The sequence below is a fragment of the Harpia harpyja genome, chromosome 9 (assembly GCF_026419915.1).
Source record: "Harpia harpyja isolate bHarHar1 chromosome 9, bHarHar1 primary haplotype, whole genome shotgun sequence".
NCBI lineage: Eukaryota > Metazoa > Chordata > Aves > Accipitriformes > Accipitridae > Harpia > Harpia harpyja.
The window spans coordinates 39995498-40015340 of record NC_068948.1 but is presented as its reverse complement, the minus strand read 5'-3'; the positions used below and the strand labels follow the sequence as shown (position 1 = coordinate 40015340).

Here is a 19843-nt window from a genome sequence, read left to right as displayed (position 1 = left end):
TCATGCTATGACTCCTGCCTCCTATGAAAGTATGTTAAAAGATAGGAATCATTTTGCTTATGGCATTATTTGTTTGCAAGAGGGTATCACCAGTAAGAGATGCAACACATCATCATACTCTTGTTTTTTAAAAGATGTTCCACTTTTTATTTCTTCCCGCCTTCCCTGTGCTGGTAACAGCATCTTCCTGCAGGGTCTCAGCTACACTCTGATACGATACAGACAACTAGAAGTATTTTTCACAAGGTGCTCTGCAAACCCTTGGGCTCCTGCATCGATTATATTTGCTATGTGAGCAAGGAGTGGAAAACCCAGCTGTTCAAATTAGTGTTTCAATAAGCAAATGGCTATGCATACCACACATTAGGTACTAAAAAGGGTTTTGTCTAAAAAATTGCTTCTACTAAATGCCAGAACAATTCAATTTCCTTCAAAATTACATTACTTTAAAGAACAATTCACTATTAATATCCCTTACAAAACTTACTTTGTTTAGGTTGCAATTAGAATCATCTTCAAACCATTTGAACGTCTATGCAGTGGTATTTCAGTATCATCACTTCAGCATTCGATATATAAAAGTTAAGCTTTTATTTAATGAGAGTCATTTAAAATATGTAAATGTCAAAAGGATTACCTTAGAAAAATCTCTCAGAGAATTAAAAACATTAACAGATTCCCACAGGAAAAATTCCAGCAGAATTCAGCAACTCTCCTGTTCCCACTCCTGTCACTTGTATTTCTATCACACATTGAAGCAAAAACAAATTGCTATTAAAATATCATCCAAACACCCTCCTCCCCCTACAAACTCAGTTCAGTTTGAGATACCAATGGCTCGAGCAAAGACAAGAAAAAATCCTCTGCTTTTTTTTTTTTTTAGGCTTATTTAGAGTAGTAAAAACCTCAGTGGTAAAAGAGCTTTTTCAGGTATAGGAGAAATAAATCTCTCTAGGCATGTCTGGCAAACTGATTTGGGACTGAAACCAGCAGGTGTGCAGACATAATTACTACTGCAAAATATTCAACACATCCAGGTGTGCTCACAGATATATGAAATCCCTGTTATTTTTTGAAAATTCCTAGTCTACCAGGTGCCACCCTCCCAAAGGAAAAATCAGAGCAAAGAACAAGTTGAGAAAGATGTGAATAAATTGTTCTTCCCCCTTTCCAGGCTGTTCCTTTTTCATTCATACAAAAGCTCTTTTTTAGCCTGCACTTCTGTGCCTACCTGCACTCACTCAAAATTTTTGTGACAGTCTGCCATGTTGTATAGCGTAGCTCTAGTGCACGGGTGTGTTTTCAAAGTGGGTCACTAGCTGTAACTGCAGAGGAAGTCGGAGAAATAAGAGACGCCCTCAAATTAATAGTGTAACAGAAACAATTTTGTTTATTCCATTACATTTACAATCTCCAGCATTAAAATACAGCAGGCAGCCCTTGGAGTATGAGCTTTCCAAATATTCCCATGTTTCCAGCCTGTAACCCGCTGCAGACAACTGGGTTTCATAGTGGTGAAACTATGAACTATCCTCTGCCCAAGAAACACCCTTACAACACGGCTGCCTGTGAATGCTGTGGCCCTTCCTCGTGCAGCCAACTCTCGCCTTGCTGGTACGTGTGTTACTTGAATAGCAAAGGTAAGTGAGGAGGGTCCCAACAGTACCCGATTCACCTCACTGAATTATGCCAGAACACAGCAGGACTTGGAAACATCTTAGACATCCCTGGTTGACACAAAATGCTGCCTGGTTATATGGCACTTCTAGGAAGCAGAGAACAAGAGTTTAGGGCTACAAGAACCCATTTAATAAGTAGCATCTCCATACATAATTAAAAGAGATGGCAGACAAATCTGCAGAAGTTGAATGAGTTAAAGTTCACCTCATCTGACGGCAAAAGTGAATTTTTATAGGTTATTGACTACAAAAGGTCTGAAAGCAGGTATATGGTTTGGTAAACAAATAATTCTTCAGATGTGTTATGACAAATTTCTACGCCCAGCTTTTCATTTTGCACGTGCAAATCAAAAAATGACAGAACACACTGAAACACAGAACTCGGCAATAGAGAGGGATGTTGCGAGATAGTAATCTGAAGAAATCTCTTTGCACCTGAGGTTAAAAGTAAGTGACTGTACAGAGAAATACCTTTTTGTGTCCTGTAACAAGCTACCACATACAAAACACTTAGCGAAGAATGAAACAGCCACTTAGGTTAAAATCCAAAATTAAAAGCCAGACAGCCAGCTTTTCGCATTCTTGCTGCAGTCCCCCAAAACACATGATATGTCTGTTGTGTGCAGACAGAAACGTGCACAAGTAAAATCAGTAGAAGCTTGTATAGCAACTGCCCGCACAGATCAAGAGATGTGGGAGTGCTACACAAATCGTTGCAAAGGTCAGAGCCCCAGAATACATGAAAATTCACTCATCAGTCAACAAACACTGCAGCTTTCAGTTTAAAGCTCCCTTTGCTATCTTTGGTGCTAAATTGAGATATAAACTGCATTATACTTCCAGGATTTCTTTAAAGCTAATTTAAAAAAATAATTTATTTCAAGTGGAAATCAGAAATCAGTAGAAATCTTTAAATCAAGAAATTTATTTCAAGCAGAAATTAGAATTAGTAGAAATTTCTGATTTAACCAGTAAAATGTACTAATAAAGCACTCTTAATTTTCAGGCGTAAGGATAACCAAATGCTTTCTCTTAAATTGGTTATTTTTCATACTACTACCTACCTATGACTACCAAAGTAGAGATTAAGCACAGTGATGTATATTTGTATTTAATATGTGACTTCAAAACCTAAAAAAATAATTTAAAAAAAAAGAAAAAAATCACAGCAGTGGACTGGGAGCATTCATTAGTGTTCTTGTACTGGAAAATACAGTATCTAGATACTGTAGATAGATTTCTAGATAGAATTCTCTTGCTTGAAAAACTTGCTAGTTAGAGACACATCAATGTCAAAGAGAATGCAGTGATTTATATGACCTAGCTATACAATCCTTTATTAACTGATATCATAAACCTGTTGCCATAGAGCCAACATTACAACTGAGAAGAGTCCTTCCTTTTATAGGTTGGGAACACTAAATGCTGTCAGAGCTTTCATTCTAAATAGTCACCAAATCATTTCTAATGACTAACGATGACTGCCTGCTCAGAAAAACACTTCAAAAGTCTCATTTTGAGAAGTGCTGAGAACCTCCATTTCCCATTGACTTCAAGGGAAGTTAGGAGTTCATCCTCTCTCAGGAGCTCCCCAAAATTACCTTCTCCCCTGACATTTAGATAATGAATGATGGAAGTTTCCACATTTTAATTGTAATAGTCAATGGACAGATAGCAAACAAAACTGCTTATCAGCTATTGGTGATATGCCAAGAAATCTTATGGGAGCAGAAAAGAAAATGACTAATAACCATCATGCAGTGCAACACATTTTTAATGATTTCCACTCAGATAAAGGCTCCTCACAGTGTTAGCACCTTTTTTGTCTCTAAGCATCCCCTAACTGAATGAGGCTAAACCACAATATATTACAATTTTAAGTAATGAAGTTTGCAAGAAAAATGTATATAAATGTCAGTGTGTAACCTTCAGGAATACTGAAACCCAGGCTTGTGTCTTGAGATTCACTTTCAAATACTTCCATCTGCAATTTTTAAAAAAGTCACTGTACAATAATTATTTTCTCTATAAAAACATAGATTCAGCATGGGAACAAAACTAAGAATGATTGTAATTATTTGAGAGACACTGAGTTAGCATATGGATCTCATTGCCACTTACACATTTTGGTCACTGAAACAAAAAGCTATTAATCAATATGTAAAAGCCATAAATTAACATAAACATTAATCATTCTAATACTCCCACTGTGTCGGACCAATAATTTTTTTTCAGTCTTTCATTCTGACATATTCGCCTTCAGCTATCAGCTGGTTGACCTTTTTTAACACAGTTAAACATTTTGGGCATTGCAAATCTTACTGAAGTAAACATTTTGGAGACAGCCAAATATCATGGATATGTTTATGCCAAAAATATGGGGTCTGAAAACATGAGAGCCCCTGCCTCACATGTCATTGCACTAGCTTTTAATAAGGGAGTATAAAATACAGCATGAAATACAGCTGAAACAGATGAAATTCCAGTATTTCATAAACAGGTTCATTTTGCAGATGAGGGAAAAGACACTCATCTGTTTTACTTTCTAATACCATTAATTGTTTGGTAAAGTGCAGTGATATAACCACAGACAGCCTTGTTTGGAGAAAGAAAGCAGGCATAAGAGCCCACAGTAGTTCAGCTCTGCAACACACTCTCCATAAAATTAATGCATACGCATACACACACAAAAAAGACAACAAATGCCTAATCACTTTGAAAACTTGAAGAATAAGAAAATGCACAATATAAGTGAAAAGAAGTATTGAAACAACTGTCTCTCTATGCCATATCATCAGACCTAAAATGAATTTAAGTTTGTACACTTGATAAATCATTGTAATCTAGCAGAAAATTGATAAATCAAGGACCATCAAAAGATTGTTTTGAGTAGCCTCTAGTTCAGCCATGCATAGCAATCTGTCAGCCACGGGACTCTGTCTGCCCATCCTCCTTAATTAGGGGTGCTGTGTAGTGCAGCATCAGCTACAAATCTTTTGGTTCCAAGAGCTAATAATGTCCTCAGATAGCATGGGCTTAATTAAACATCTTCCAGACATTTTAGCAGACATTTCCTGCAATAATCTTCTTTAGTAACAAACTATTAAAAAGAATTGACAGAGAAGAAATATATCAAGTTGTTACAGCAACTGAAGTTATTTGGGCCAGAATTATATGTCTGCAATTAAGGATTCTGTAACTCTGAGCAATTAAAATATCACTTTATTTGAAAACTAATTAATTCTAAACACATATTTTTCCCATGACAAACTTTTATGATTATTTAATTTATTCCATTCTAATTACACTTTAATTAATCTACTCTTGTATAATATTATACTGTTATTCTGGCATTTGACCAATGAAGACAATAAATTGATTGCAGTTCCGTTGCGCAAGAGCAGAAACTGTCATGCCAGTTTCAACACCACATTTATTTATTTGTCTGTTCTATTACTTTTCTTTTCCTCCCACAGGGCATAGGAACATAAAACACAGTACAAATTGGATGACATTTTGTCTTCTATACTTTTTTCTTCAAAGTGTGAAATATAACTTAAGAGTTTTTAGTATTAAGGAAATGTATATGTAACATGATATTACATAATAAAAATATAACCTATAGGATATTAACTTATACTTCTAAAATACATCACTCAATGACTTATCAATTGATTCCTGATGTACAGGACTATGTCCAGAGCTGCTAGAAACGGACGTTCCATTGACATTGAGCTCTGCTCAGGATCTAGCCTGATACAGTCAGCAATAAGGAAGAAAGGTAATAAGGGATAGAAAGAATAAGGGACCAAAATCCATTTTCATACTTACCTTAAAATTACATTCATTTCAGTATCTCAGTAAGTTTTACAAGACACTGCATTTTAATTTTGCATCAAGTTACCCTAGATTCAACTAAACCAAAAGTACATACATTCTCTTCTTACTCTATAAATACTATATTTGGATTAAACTCCGATAGAAAAAATATATACATGGAATTAGTAGTGTTGTATTTTATTTTGCTTTGGCCATACTTGAAGTAAAAATGACTGTCATTTACAGTCAGAAGTCCTCAGGTTTCTTTGAATATGAATGTCCCTGAAATTCACAGTTCTTGCACATTTGGTGGGAGGAGATACTGAGTAGTGACTCTTATGAAGACACAATGAAGCAATTGCCTTTTCATGCACTTTTAAAACTTTGCTCGCATTCCTTGCTGTATGCTTTCTTCTGCTTATGAAATAACCCCCTATTGTATACGCCTTACCAAGAGTGAGACGCCTTGCAGAGGTAGGCAGTTAAATTAAAATGTACTGCAGGTTGAGCTCTGACAGTGCTTTCCAAAATGTTTCCTTTTACTTTAATCACGCAGTTTGCATTTCATAGAATTAAAAAGACAAGTATAAAATACTTTCACAAAATATGTATTCATTAAAAGAGGAAAAAAAGTCTGCACTTAATTGAACAGACTAAGTACTTTACCAGCATTGCCATAGTGGGCAATACACTTATATTAGAATATTGTACCTGTTTCCTACCCCCCATGTTTATATTCTCAACATTTGTTTCATAACAGTTTAAAAATATACTTTGAAATTGCAAATAGCAAACAGGATAAACTGATGTAAACATAGGAATATTAAATAACCAAAGGTAATTCCTATTTGTGTCCAGCTCATGCTTCGAATTCCAAATTTTGGATCTGATCTGCACCCATCCAAACTGCTAGATGATATTGGTGTGACTGCTCAAACGAGGAAGGGTTTGCAGGATTCATTCATTACACCAGTATTTCATAAAGCATTTTCTCTTTGGAAGGTTTCTGCTTCTGTGTAAACTACAGCACGTCTCTGAGACCAGCATTATTATGGGTCATTCTTTGTAGATGAAGAAATTGAGGCAGGGATTGTAAGTGACCTCCCAAGGTGGCACAGTCACTAGAACTGGGGTTAGGACTCCACTCACTGACTCCAGGCACAGACAGTCCCTTCCCACAGCCAGTGAGATTCACATGCCACATAGTACTTTAAGATACAAAGCAATGTGGACAGTACATTAATCTGCATCAATTCATTAGGCTGAAACTTTAAATCCTTATTCAGGTGAACTCTCAAGGTCAGAAGCAACTGCGTTTCAGTAAAGAACATACCATTTGGTACCCACATTTTCTCCAAGAACCCCTTCAGTATTTAGAAAAAAGGGAAGACTTAGTGTTATGTATATCACTTTTAAATATATGAGTCAAAGTTACAGATAATAAAGTATTTTTATGCTGTGAAATATCCCTCAAAATTCAAGCTTAATTACTAATAGTGTGTGTCATTTTTCTATTAGGATTCCCATCCAATACAGCATAAGTATTTGGATAAGCCAAGTTACTGGAGAGCAAATTAGTCCCAGAAATCTAGTAAGGATCGCTATAATTCCAGTGCAAACAAGAATGACATTTACAAGGCAAATATTACCTGAATATCAAATAAAAAAAAAAGTTTATGTTAACAGTTTAGGCTAAGCTTACAGTTTAGATGCAAACCCACAATTGTTCTTTCATGCCAGGCTGATCACATAAGTCTATATCCATTTTGCATGACCACGTAGGATGCATTAATTAAATATGTTCATCTCCAAGGCTCTGAGATAAGACTAATCATATGTTAAACAGTTAAGTTGTTAAAATGTGAGGGACAGTAATAAAAAGCTGGTCCCGCATTTAAAAGCGGTGGAATACTGATGATGCATAAGTCCCAGTTTCTAGTACTGATTGTTTCCTATGTCTGCAAGGTTCTGATCAGTTAGTTGCTCCAGGTTTTAAGGAGTAACGCTAACTACTTTTTAGCAAATGGAGAGAAATAAAACCAAAGTTACAGAACAGAGTTACATAGTTTACACCTGTAACTTCAAGCTTCACTCCTCTCATCCACATAAACTACTCCTGACCAAAAATAGTGAAAAATGCAAAACTGTTTTCACTGCCTTAATTTGAAACTTTGAACAATTCTGCAGTACCTGAACTTGAACTCCCAGCCTTTGAATGTGTGCTGAACAGCCCCCCTATTGTACTGCACTTTTATGCTGGCAGGAACTGAAGTGTCAATCTTTCATCAGATAATCAGATTATGTCATGTTCTGACCAAATTCATTAGGAAAACTTTTACCAACCCTATTATCTCAAACCAGAAAATCCAGATCAAAGTATAACCGATTCTACAGCACAATAAAACTGTTATAAATATTTAAACACTAATTAAAAGGCCTCTTTTGTTAAAAGTAAATAAATAATTGAAAGCTACCTCTTCTTATAAATGCTATTGAATGCAACCATATTTATCTCATGGCTCTCAGAAAAGCAGGACCTATATATAATATGGTGGAGAGTGGGAAGAAATGCACTTAAAAGCAGTCATTTGAGAAGACGGAGGGTTGCTAGACTTTTAAATCATTTGCCTAAAGTAAGTCACACTATGTGTTCATTCTAGTGACAAAGCATTAACCCCTGAATGTCTTTGTTAACTCCATTCATATTGGACAATTGTATCTACTTACTTCATGCAGATGTACTGGTGGATGCTATATCCAAAAGGAGAGTAGAAATACTTTTTAAGGAAATCCTACATCAATGAGTAATTTCTCAGTAAATGCAATTATATTGTAATTTGCTTACTTCCTAAAATATGCATGATCTTGCCTCCTAAAAAGGTAAATAACTAAGTTTGGCAGATGTATTTTCTGCTTTTTGAGTAGATATGACATCTGCATAAACCAAACACTGAACGTGAGAGTACTAAGTATGTCTCCATTTCAGGTGGATAGCAAGCATGGCATAAGAGGGAATCAAAGAATTCATATTGATATAATTAACAGCAAGGAACTGAGTTTAGATTAATCCATGAGCAGGACCAGCGACAACAAATAATGACAGGACAGTCCTCAATATTGATTTCATGTATTTTTCGGTACTACAATCAGATTCTCCATCTGTAACTCAAACTTTAAAAGTATGATAATTTACGGAAAGGAGATTAATTTAGCCATTTTGAGTCAAAGACGTATTTCATAGCTTCATCCCAAATCCTGTATATTGTTAGGATCCCTTTCCCCTTTGAAGACTTAGTGAATGATTGAAGCTTCTACTTTCCGAGAAACAGATAACACAAGACTAGTAATCTGACTCTAAGCCACTGGATAAAGGCAGTTTGTTTCCTCTTAGCCCATCTGTCAACACCTCTTCAGTAATTAGTCCTAATTATTACAAAGGGCTAGCCTCCCATTCGCATTATTAAATCAGAAATAGTATCATAGCCAGGTATCTTTCAACGCCTACCAGACTGGCGACCTTCGATTTCATTGAATCTTCTATCAGTATCCGCCTTTGGAAGAGCCTCAGCAGTAATTTTAGCATCAGCTTCAAAGATGCAGATCCCACAGTGGAATTCCAGGGATGCATTCATATACACACCCACATCATGTGACAGGAGAGCAAGCAACACAATTGACCTTTGCATTGTTCTCTAAACTCCCGTGATATAAAACACACATCTCTATTTTATACAATAGAACTGTTTTTTGTCTGCATGCTTAGAAGTGCTCCTTTGAACTAAATGCTGCTAGGAAAAATAGTGAAACTGTGTCTATAAAGATGAAGGTCAAATCTTTGTTAAGAAAACAATACATCTGAAACTTTTTTCAGATCAAGATATATTTGCAAGAAGTAAATAGTAACTAAAAATATGCATAAATGTGTGAAGAAGATTTAAAAGGTTTCTTTTGTTTATTTTTGCCCTATAGCCGAAGTACTTCCCGAGAAAACTGGAAAACAAAAAGGACGATGACATCAAAACTCTCATGGAACCAAAGCTCAATTAGCTGAGGCTTTAGTCAGACAGTTTTAAGCTCTTCATTTGTGTTAACATTTATTTAACTGAAACAAGAGAAAAAAAGATACTCTTAAAAACCAAACACTCAATTTCTTTTGATTAAAAGCCAAACATGTTTCCCAATAGCACTTCTGAGACCACTAGTGAGGATTTGTTTACACTGGATTTCTCATCAACAGCAGAGCACTACCAGCTTCCTCAGACACAATGAGCTGACCTGAGCTGCACTGGTACAGTTTATGGCTTGTGTTAAGTATCTCTACTAAAAGCTTGTGCCCAGAGCAGAGGAGCTACACAAATATTCAAAAGTCTCCATGTAAACAAAGCCCACATCCTCTAATTAAAACAGAGAATGTTTTTTGTTGATATGCTTAATGTTTCAAAAAATAAAGCATAGAAAAGACTTTTTTTTAACAAAAAAAAATTTTAAAGAACTTTTCTGTGTCCTATATTAAAGTGAATTAGTGATTTCCCCCCCACCCTTTGCAGGTCTCCTCTAAATGCTACTGATGCTGATAACAAACAATATCTAAATAAATTAAAAAAAAAAAGAAAGATACAAATAATAAAAGAGCTAGCTACTATATAAGAAGCAGTAGCCTAAATATTTAGGGTTTGACTGAGCGATCAGGAGTTGGGCAGGCACTAAACAGGGTGCATGGGGAGGATGCCCAAACCTGCAGGGAAGTCACTGCAGATCTGTGGTGTCACTAAAGCCCAGTGCCTGGAACAGAGACCATGTCCCAAGTTCTGGGCCCCTGATCTGTGGATGTGGTCGCCCCGAAGTCCCTCTTTTGTCTCATTCTCTCAACTTGGCCTACTTGGAACTAGCACAAAGACATCTCAGTAGCACACAGTATTGGAGCATGAAGAAACTACTTTGATTCAGCTTCCTGCATACTTGTCCTGCATACCTTCCTGCTAGAGTACTCATGGCACCATACAGCTTCACTGCACCTGGATAGCTTTTTACTTCAGAGATAACTAAAACTCACTGCCAAAAAAAATAAACACACAAACTTAAAATTCATTTTCCAAGCTGTACATTTTCCAAATAAATGCCATGTTAGTAACATGCACAGCAACAGGCAGCCATTTCACTATCAATGGATCAGACTTTAAAATACATGAATATTTCAGGTATCAACAATGCAGTATTAACACACTTGCTACCAATTTTTCCTTGATTATCCTTATGAGAATTCAGTGTATTAACAATAAGAACCTTTCAAAGAAAAACATTGTATGGCTCTAGTACTGCAGAAAAAAATGCCCTGCAGGGTCAGATGACTGCACCATCTAGCCTAGTATCCTGTTTCCAACATGGCATAGTGGCATGCTATTTAGAGATGCTACTTAGAGAAAAGACAGAAGCCTCACTGCTTTTGCAGTCCATTCCCCCCCATACTCCTCCATGCACAATTGCTGTGTTAATGATATTACAGGACATGTAATTTCACTGTCCATTTGTAGTTCTGCTGTCTATGAAATTGTCTAATCCCTTTTGCACCTGCTGATACCATTGCCTTCACTACCTCCTGTGGTAAAAAATTCAGTTTCAGAAAATGAAGGAGCATTTTCTTTTATTTGTTTTAAACTGATCTCCTACTAGCTTCACCGAGTGCCCTCTAGTTCTTGCATTGCAGGATTTGGAGGGCAACAGTTTCACAGTCAGCTTTTTCATCGCTTTCATGATTTTGTAAATCTCAGTGATAAATATCTAAAGAGTACCAGCCTGTTCAATCTCTCCTCATATGACAGTTGTTCCATTTCTCCCAATCGTTTCAGTTGCCGTTTTCTGCACTATCTCTAACTCCGCTAAATCCATCTGGAAAAGTAGAGAACTGAACATAGTACTTCAGATATGAGATGAATGAGCTTTTCCTTGGTAGCAAAATGACATCCTAGACAAGATAGATCTTCACGGACCTCAAAAATCACACGTCACTTTCAAGAGAGAAGTTACTTCTTTCTGCAACACATACAATTCCAGCTAATACACCTGGCAAAGGAAGTTATCTTTGCTCTCAATAGTTTAGGATTCCTGCTGCAGGGCAAGCAAACAGAGAAAAGGCTAAGTGTAAGTGTACTGTCCAAGGATCTGTATCCGGAAGAAATAGCATAATATTTTAATAGCACTTCCCAAAACACCTAGACTTCCTGGAATTACTAGTTAAAATCCCAGAGGAACTGGGGATATGTTCTCTGTCCATCCAAGCCTAGCAGACTGCTTCCTTACACCACTGTGTATCTTTCAAGGAAGAATTTTAAAGGTCCTACCCGCTCTACATCAATGCTTGAGAGCTTTGGTCCATTCTTATAGCAATAAGCCCTGTAGCTTGTCTTGCTGACTTGGGCCAAAATCCCTCTAATACATCATGCTAGCAGCTGTTTCTCTCCATTCCCAGCTACGTGCAGTTAAGGGGCATATTTTACAGTAAACCAGATCCTTACCGATTTTAAGGTTACTTTGTACTATGCGGAAATGTTGGAGTGGCAACGGCTTGCCTTTTTCCCTTGATTTTCATTTCATGTCATTAACTTTCATGGAAGTAAAAGTGTTTGGGTCAAAAAGAGGCAACAATTATAAAAGCATATGTGCACAATGTAATCTCAAAAGAAAAAAGAAATCAGACCCCAGCAGGAGGAACAAAAGGAAATATATCTTTGTTCCAGCTGCATGAGCGACCCAAGCACTGAGTAGACAGTGCTGGAACCTCCCCAAGACTGTGCATACATCGCTGCAATGTAACCACAGCCATGCCTTGGCCTCACTTCTGCCACCACATGCCCACATCTACCAGCAAGAATCTACCGGGACACAGGAGCCATATCTCCCTGTGGTCACCCAGAAATGCCGCTGTCTCAAAACGGCAACGAGATGGATGGATCCCATGGCCTTTATCTGGCAGTTTTGCCCAAGTGCAGAGAGGAAGATGAGGCCCCATGTTCCCAGTGCAGTCCTTGCTGGAGGAAATGAGATCTGGATTTCATGACATTGCTAGCAAACTACCTCTGCAAAGCAGATACTAATTTTTCGATACTACACATTAGAATGTTTTATATAAATGTACTTCTGCAGTTTCTTCAGTTCCCACTAAGGTCCAAAATACTTACCTATATCAATAATTACACAAAGGTAGCACCACTAAACTAATACCGATTTTAAAGAGACTACTCACATAGTGAAGATGTTCACACACATCTGCAACAGACATGGAACATTTACTTTAGCTCTCTCAAACACAAAAGTCTTCATAATAATGTGTTTTGTATAAAACCAGACTATAGTTTAACCTGCAAGGTCTTTGGTATGTTCCTTTTTCAAGTCTGCAAGTACTGGTTTCAGGGAAGAAGTCTGTGCCAAAGTATATTATACCTACTATGGCAATAAATTCTTCATGGATGAGGTTTTACACATAAATTACCTTCATTTGCAGTCTCTGAATGCTCTTCTAAATTTTATGGGATAATATGAATTATGAGCACCCATGTATTTCTTGTAGGTATAATGTGAGACAGATTTTTTTCTACTACATGCAAAAGATTATGCAAGTGAGTTGTACTCTACACCTCTCTCCCCTGACTTGTGTTGAACAAATGTGATAACACAGACCACTCAGTTGCTTATGGGAAGTGTACAGCCTGCTGTAAAGATATGTATGTATGAATTGGGTCTAACTAGGATTAAATATGAATCACATGGTTAAACAAAAGCATTAAAAATACCTGAAAGGTTTTTTTCTAAAACTTATAAACTTAGATTTCTTAATCTGTTATTTCTTGGTTTAGTTATTGGTACATTTATGGTTTGGCAAAATAACTCCTTTTAAATAAATTGTACATTTAAAGTGCACAATTTATACTTAATTGAAGCTACCACTGTAATCTTTACAAAACTTGGCTGGATTTCAGTGGCTGGGCTTTAGGTATTTTGCTGGTTCTGCTGGATTTTTAAAACTCTAGAGATCTGGGAATGGAATGAGTCTGTTCACTGTTATTATTAGTCTGTAGTAAATACTGTTGGTGACCCACTGGAACCTAAATCCTAGCCATTCTTCATATATCTGTTGAACACTGGGTGCTTTGGACTCAGTTCATACACAACACTTGCCTCAGAAGCAAAGTTCCAGGTATCCACAGGAGCTCTGATTTCAGGAATCACTAGGAATGTGATCTGGCAAACAGTACCCAGACCTCAATTCTGCAAATTGCTCTACCGCCACTATCTAAATCAGCGTAGTAGTTTCAAAGGCTTCACAAGAACAGGTCCAGGATCAGCCATTTTTCTGCAAGGACACATTCTTGGTCCGCTACATTAAACAGCAACAACACTTCAAAATGCACCTACTCACAGCCACTGAAACCAAGAGGTGAAACACAGCAAGAATGGTACAGCTGGTCTGGGAATGCTTGCCCAGCTCCCACAACAGCGGGGGAAGGATCAGGCATGAAGGCTCATCAACAAGATCAGACAAAAGAGAAAACACTGAATCATGTTAAAGTAATTACCAGAAAATAAGACTTCTGTAAAATATTTGCAATCAGCTTCTTCAAGCCTTCAGGCTCAGTCTTGTATTGGGCTGCATGTAGCGGCACCACCCCAGGAGGTGCTCCAGGAAGAACGAGTGACTCAGAGTCACAGTTCCTCCCTGGCTCCCTTCCTCTCGCATGGGAGAACAAATAATTTCACCCATCCTGAATGCAGTGTACTCCCACGGTACTCCTAACTAGCTTGATACTACAAAGCGCCATGGCCCTGCTCCCTCTCTGCTTGCCCTACTTACATGACAGTGAAGGAAGGATCAGGCATGAAGACCCCACTGTCTCTCCACCCCATTGTCTCCTTTCCCATCTCCCCACACCCAAAACTGCTGTCTAAAGCGGCCATATGGGACACATTTACTTCCCACTTCCAGCCCGAGGTGCTACTACGGACAGAATAATCTAGCATGGAGATAGTATCAGCACGAAACAGAAGAGAATCCTTGTTAGGAAGAACCTACATTGTCACTAGATAATGATAACCACATTTAATGGGCACAAGCATGAAGGCACAAATTTCAGACATTTTCCCCTTATTTTAAAAAATAGGGGGTTGTTATAAAAATGCCCAATTACATCATCAGGCACTATACAATATTTATGGTATAAAATCAGTATAATTAAATGCTAAGTGCTGATTTCAATTATTTAGCAGTGGAGCAATAAAATAAGCAAGTGCCTTTAAAACGTTATTTTCACAGAGTAATCACAGAATACAAAAGGAGCTAAACAATGATGTGTCAGGACCTCATAGACATCCCATGGTAAGACAGGAGATTTAAGGTGCAAAGATTCTCAGGCCCAGTGTCGCAATTAAGCTCTGCATCCCTCAGATCCACTTTTTTGCTGCAAGCTTACAGTGGAGCTAGTATTTGGGAAGAGAAAAGAGTGAATTTCTGCCCTGACTGGGTTAGAGTTACCATGTCACCTTAAAACTGGCCACTTGGGAAAAACAAAGGCTTATATAGAGACTAAAAATATTAAAAATCTGAAGCAGTGAGGTAGTTCAGTCCACAGTGGCCATGTCTGCACATGCCTCTTCACTGAAGGACCTGGGCTGTGTTCATTAGTGTTGGAAAACCTTGCAAGATTATATTAAAAAAATCATTTTCATTGGAAATCTAGTTCCAAAACATAACCTTTATTGAGAAATATCATCCAAAACATAGGAAATAAAGGATATTCCCAGTAGATATTTTCAATAAGCTACCTGTCATAGAAGGGAAAAAAAGACTGCAATATTAAATATTACTAATTCTATTTTGGGGCTAAATAACAGTCCTGGACAAATGGTGATAAAAACATCCAGCAAGCAGGAGTGAAGCCGTGGTAAAGCAGGTGCTGTACTGTCCTTAAGCAGGATGCAGTGCATGCTGTCCTGAACAGGGATACCTCTGTCAGCCAATGAAGGCAAAGTGGCCATGCCATCTTCCTTCCTTCTTGGTGTAACTGATGTTGCTTAAAGGAAAGACCTCCAGCACAGCTCCAAATCTGCAAGGCTCAAGTGCTGGCAGTGTGCCAGACTCACCCATACAGGGCAAAATAACGGGTGGCTGTGGAGCTCCTAGACTGCCTTCACCTCAGCTGTGATCCTTGCAGAAGTTGGGATGGATGACACTGAAAAATTCTTCACATTTGGCATTAAGAATTTTTTGGTCAAAATATAGAATGCAGCTCACTTCCATTCATGTTTCTGATAAACTTTTGTTTTTTCTAGGCAGATTTTCAGCTAAACAAAAACTGAGCTGGAAATGTCCAGTTCAAACTAAATGTTCTGTAAACTAAATACAGCTGATTATTCTTTGCTTCCTTACATGCTTCTCCTTTACCAAGAACAAAACACAACTTGTTGAAGAACACATTTTGAAGCAGGAATAGTGACCATTCCCAACCCCACAGCTCCATTTTTATTATAAATAAAAAAACCCGAAGGTCTTCCATTAGATTCAGTGGTTGGGAGGGAGTGGGAAGAATGATGTGTTAAGCTGCAATGGAGGAAGTACACACGCCAACTGGAAAAACGGACTATAAAAAGCTTTTCTTACACAAACACAGGAGGAAGGAACCAACACCCTTAATTGTTGAAGTGAAAGGTGGGGGGCCTAAACACACAACTAGAAAAAAAAAAAAAAGTAAAAATTTAAAAAGTCCTGAATGTTTCACGTTTTCCCCAATTACTCTCAAATTTGAGAGTCTTGTTTGATAAGGTCAAACTTATCAACGGCAGACCTGGCAAATCTCATGCAAAGGGCGTAAATGCTGTATAACAGTACCAGGCTGGATACCCTTCTGCAATTAAGAGTGTGTATTACCTGTTTATGTGGTACAGCACTATGGACTCTCTCCCTCTCTGCAACCTATTGCAAGTGGGGTAGAGAGCCCTCAGCACCTAGAACAAGGGATAAGAGTGCAAAAGAAAGGCCAGGGTGCTGCACTGCAGGAAAAGTATGTGCCACCACGGCAAGCCAGTTCTGCTCCAAGGGCCTCTACTAACTAGCAGCATCCCCAGCTGCAAGTCAGGAACACATCCCCTCCAGTCACAGAGTAACATTTGCCCAGCTGGGAACCAATGCGGCATCATCTCTTATGTCAGAGGACAAAAGAATCAAAGGGTCTGAGGCAGATAGAAGAATTCAAAGTACAGCTTCAGAAGGTCAAACAGGCCCATCACAGAAGAGAAAATTTATTAGAGCAAATAGCTAAATACTGGCAGGCCAGAAATGCAATTTCTAACAAAGCAGATTGAAGAAAAAGGAGGCAGACGGTGAAGTTGGCTGCACTGATCAAACCTCCTCTGGAGACACTGCTGCATGGGCCTTTGCACTGGGCAACACCCAGTCGGAACCAGCCATCACTGATACAGGCTCATACACGTCCACATCGCAAGCAACAGCCCCATACACAAAGTATTCTGATCCCTAGCAGACATAGTCTCTAAGAGAGATACAACCAAAAGACAGCTCCCATGATGATCTACTGCCTCCTCAGCAGTCTCATATTTTTCCATTAAGGTAGTTTTCCTTATCCATGAAAATATATTGGCTCATGGCATTTAGCAAAGTCATAACCTTCTAGTTACAGAGCTTGAACTTGTCAACAATTATTTAGTGAGTGCAATGGAGCTGGGTCAGAAAGTAGATATATAGTACATAGATGCTACTAATCTTTACAAAATCATTCCTTTCCCGCCCAGCCACTGTATAAAAGGACATAAAACTGACCTCAAATTAGGTAGAGGTTTGGCTTTGTAATGAACCTGTAGCTTCAAGGTAATTTCACTTAAAACTTTTTTACATGGTTTTAAACATCTACCATTTATAAATGACTAAAAACTAAAACCAGAGAAGACATCACACAATATTCAAGTGGAAGCAGATAGCCCACATTCTCTCCTGCCCCCAGAATACATCAAGTTGTTTTAGAATTTTTGAAAATAACAATTAGAAACACACTAAACACTTGGACACAACACAGATGTACCAATCTGGGATAAAACTGCATTCTTCTTCCTCTACTGCTTACTTAGCAAAGGTGTTAGCATTGCTTTGCCCAGGACAACAAAGATAGCAAGCTTTGGTATAGCTTAGCACTTTGAACACCAGGAAAGTCAACACAGAAGAAACCAATCTGCTTTGTCACTAGTATTAATGGTCAATGCAAACTAGACCAGGATACGGGGTTCTTGAATATGTTTTCTTTATTCTGCAGAAGGCACAAGAAGTTTTGTGATAGGCCGTTCTCCCTCCTGACTTCAAACTGAGAATTTTTCACATTAAGTGTGTCCATGGGTCTTCTCCACAGCTCACCCTGTGTACGCTTAAAATCCTTGATATATCTTGTTTGCAGATCTACCTCTTCCACCTCCTAACACTAACTAGGACTTTTTTCCCTCAGACAGTCTCACCACTTTCTCATGGCACAATTGGCACTGTAACTACCAACTGATTCCTGACAATTTATTTATATGTGTAGAGCATCATGCAATTCTACAATGTGAATAAAACAAAACAAAAAAATCCTCAAATGCTTACACAATTCTCCTGTTTCTAGTTCTCAAGAAGTTACTTTCTTGGTATTCAAATTCAAATCCTGATGATAGAAACTTGCATTTTAAGGAGAGGCAAGTAGAAATTCCTCATCAATTGAACAAGTTGAGCTATGCTTCTGGGTACATATTACAATATCTTTTTCGCATCACACCTACTTTACTAAATATACAAAACACTAAGCAAGTGATAGTTTTGTCAGCCACCAGCTAATCAAATGAAAAATTATTAGGCTTAGAAAAATAATAAAAGCAGAAGCCAGCTGTGCATTTGTTGGATGAAAATCCCAGTGTCTCCCATGTTAGCTCATGTGTATTTCAATTTCTGGGAAGAAAATAATGGGAGTTTCTCCACCCTTTCTCATGTGAGCCATAAAACAGATTTATTACCTAGGATATATTCTGTGTTTTCTCCTGAGGAAAAAAGAAAGTGGTGGAACAAGTTCATTTTTTTCCCTTCTACAACTAGGATTTTCTTTATTATAAACACTGAGCTTAATTTTGGTATCATATGGCCCTTCTATTTAATGCTCTGGTCACACTTTTTACCTTTCTAAATCTTGAATTGTAGCATTTTCATTTCAGCGGGGAATCTACAGCTGCTCCAGCTGTCTGAGTGCAAAAAGTCTGTCCTAAGATTCCTATCTGGTATGTTTTAAAGCAGAATCCTTCGCTCCCCTAAATCAAAGTTTAGCTTCTACTGAAAACTATGGAATACCAACAACAACAAAGCTAAACATTAGTGTATGTTTCTTTTGAAATAGTTCTTGCTCAGCTTTACCTTACGACCAACAGTTACCCAGCAGCTCTGGGAAACTTAGACGGCAAACTCAGGGGTTTAGAACAGGGTTGCATCTCATCTGGGAAGGTTTTCCTGTACAAATTACTATTTTTTGACTGTAACGGTCACCTTCTGACCTTTAAAAATAAATCATGAAAGAGAAAATTTGCTGACTAAAAGATTTTTTGCTCCTAAGACTCCTAATTTGCTTACAGTATGATGTTACAATTCTAAAGACCTGCACTGGTAAATCCATTTATAGAAAAGGTGGTTTCCCCTATAACTTTCACTTTTGAGATGCAGAAGAGACTAATTCATATTTTAAATGCTTCTGAATCATGACATAGCCTGGATTCTCCAGTTTAGTGGTCTGGAAACTTTCAAGGCTAATATACGCCTTTTTAAAAGACATCCAGTAATACCTCTTTTTTTAAGTAAATCTGTTGACTCAAATATTTGTAGCCTAAACGTGCTCTACAATCTACTCTTGATAACTAGCACCTATTGTTTAATGAGTCATTTTTCTCAACATGGCAAACCTGACATCTCTCAAAGTTCCAGTTCTTTCAAATAATCCTATGCCATATGAGCATTTACACCAAGTCATAAATGCCATTGAAACTATTTTTGAAATGACGAGCTATGCCATCATTAGCTGCATATAATTAAAATGTACCATAGGAAGTGCATTCATTACAGTTGTGAAATTATTTTTATTGCTTATGAGCAGCAAAAAATTCCACTTTTTATCACACAACTGTGCCAGCACAGAGCTCAAAAGAAAGCTGGCTTGCTTGGGCAAAAATTGTGCAGGTTTTTTCATAGATTTATTTCTTTCTCATTGCTTTGTGATCACTTTTACTGCTCCACAGAGAACAATAATTTGGAAAAAAAAAAAAAACAGTAGCTAAAGTAG

General features: G+C 37.7%; 1 protein-coding gene across 3 annotated transcripts in view; it reads right to left on the bottom strand.

Annotated features, from left to right (window-relative positions):
- GNB1L (G protein subunit beta 1 like) overlaps positions 1-19843 on the bottom strand; it is a 44557-nt gene that overhangs the window by 21285 nt on the left and 3429 nt on the right. The window lies entirely within an intron of this gene.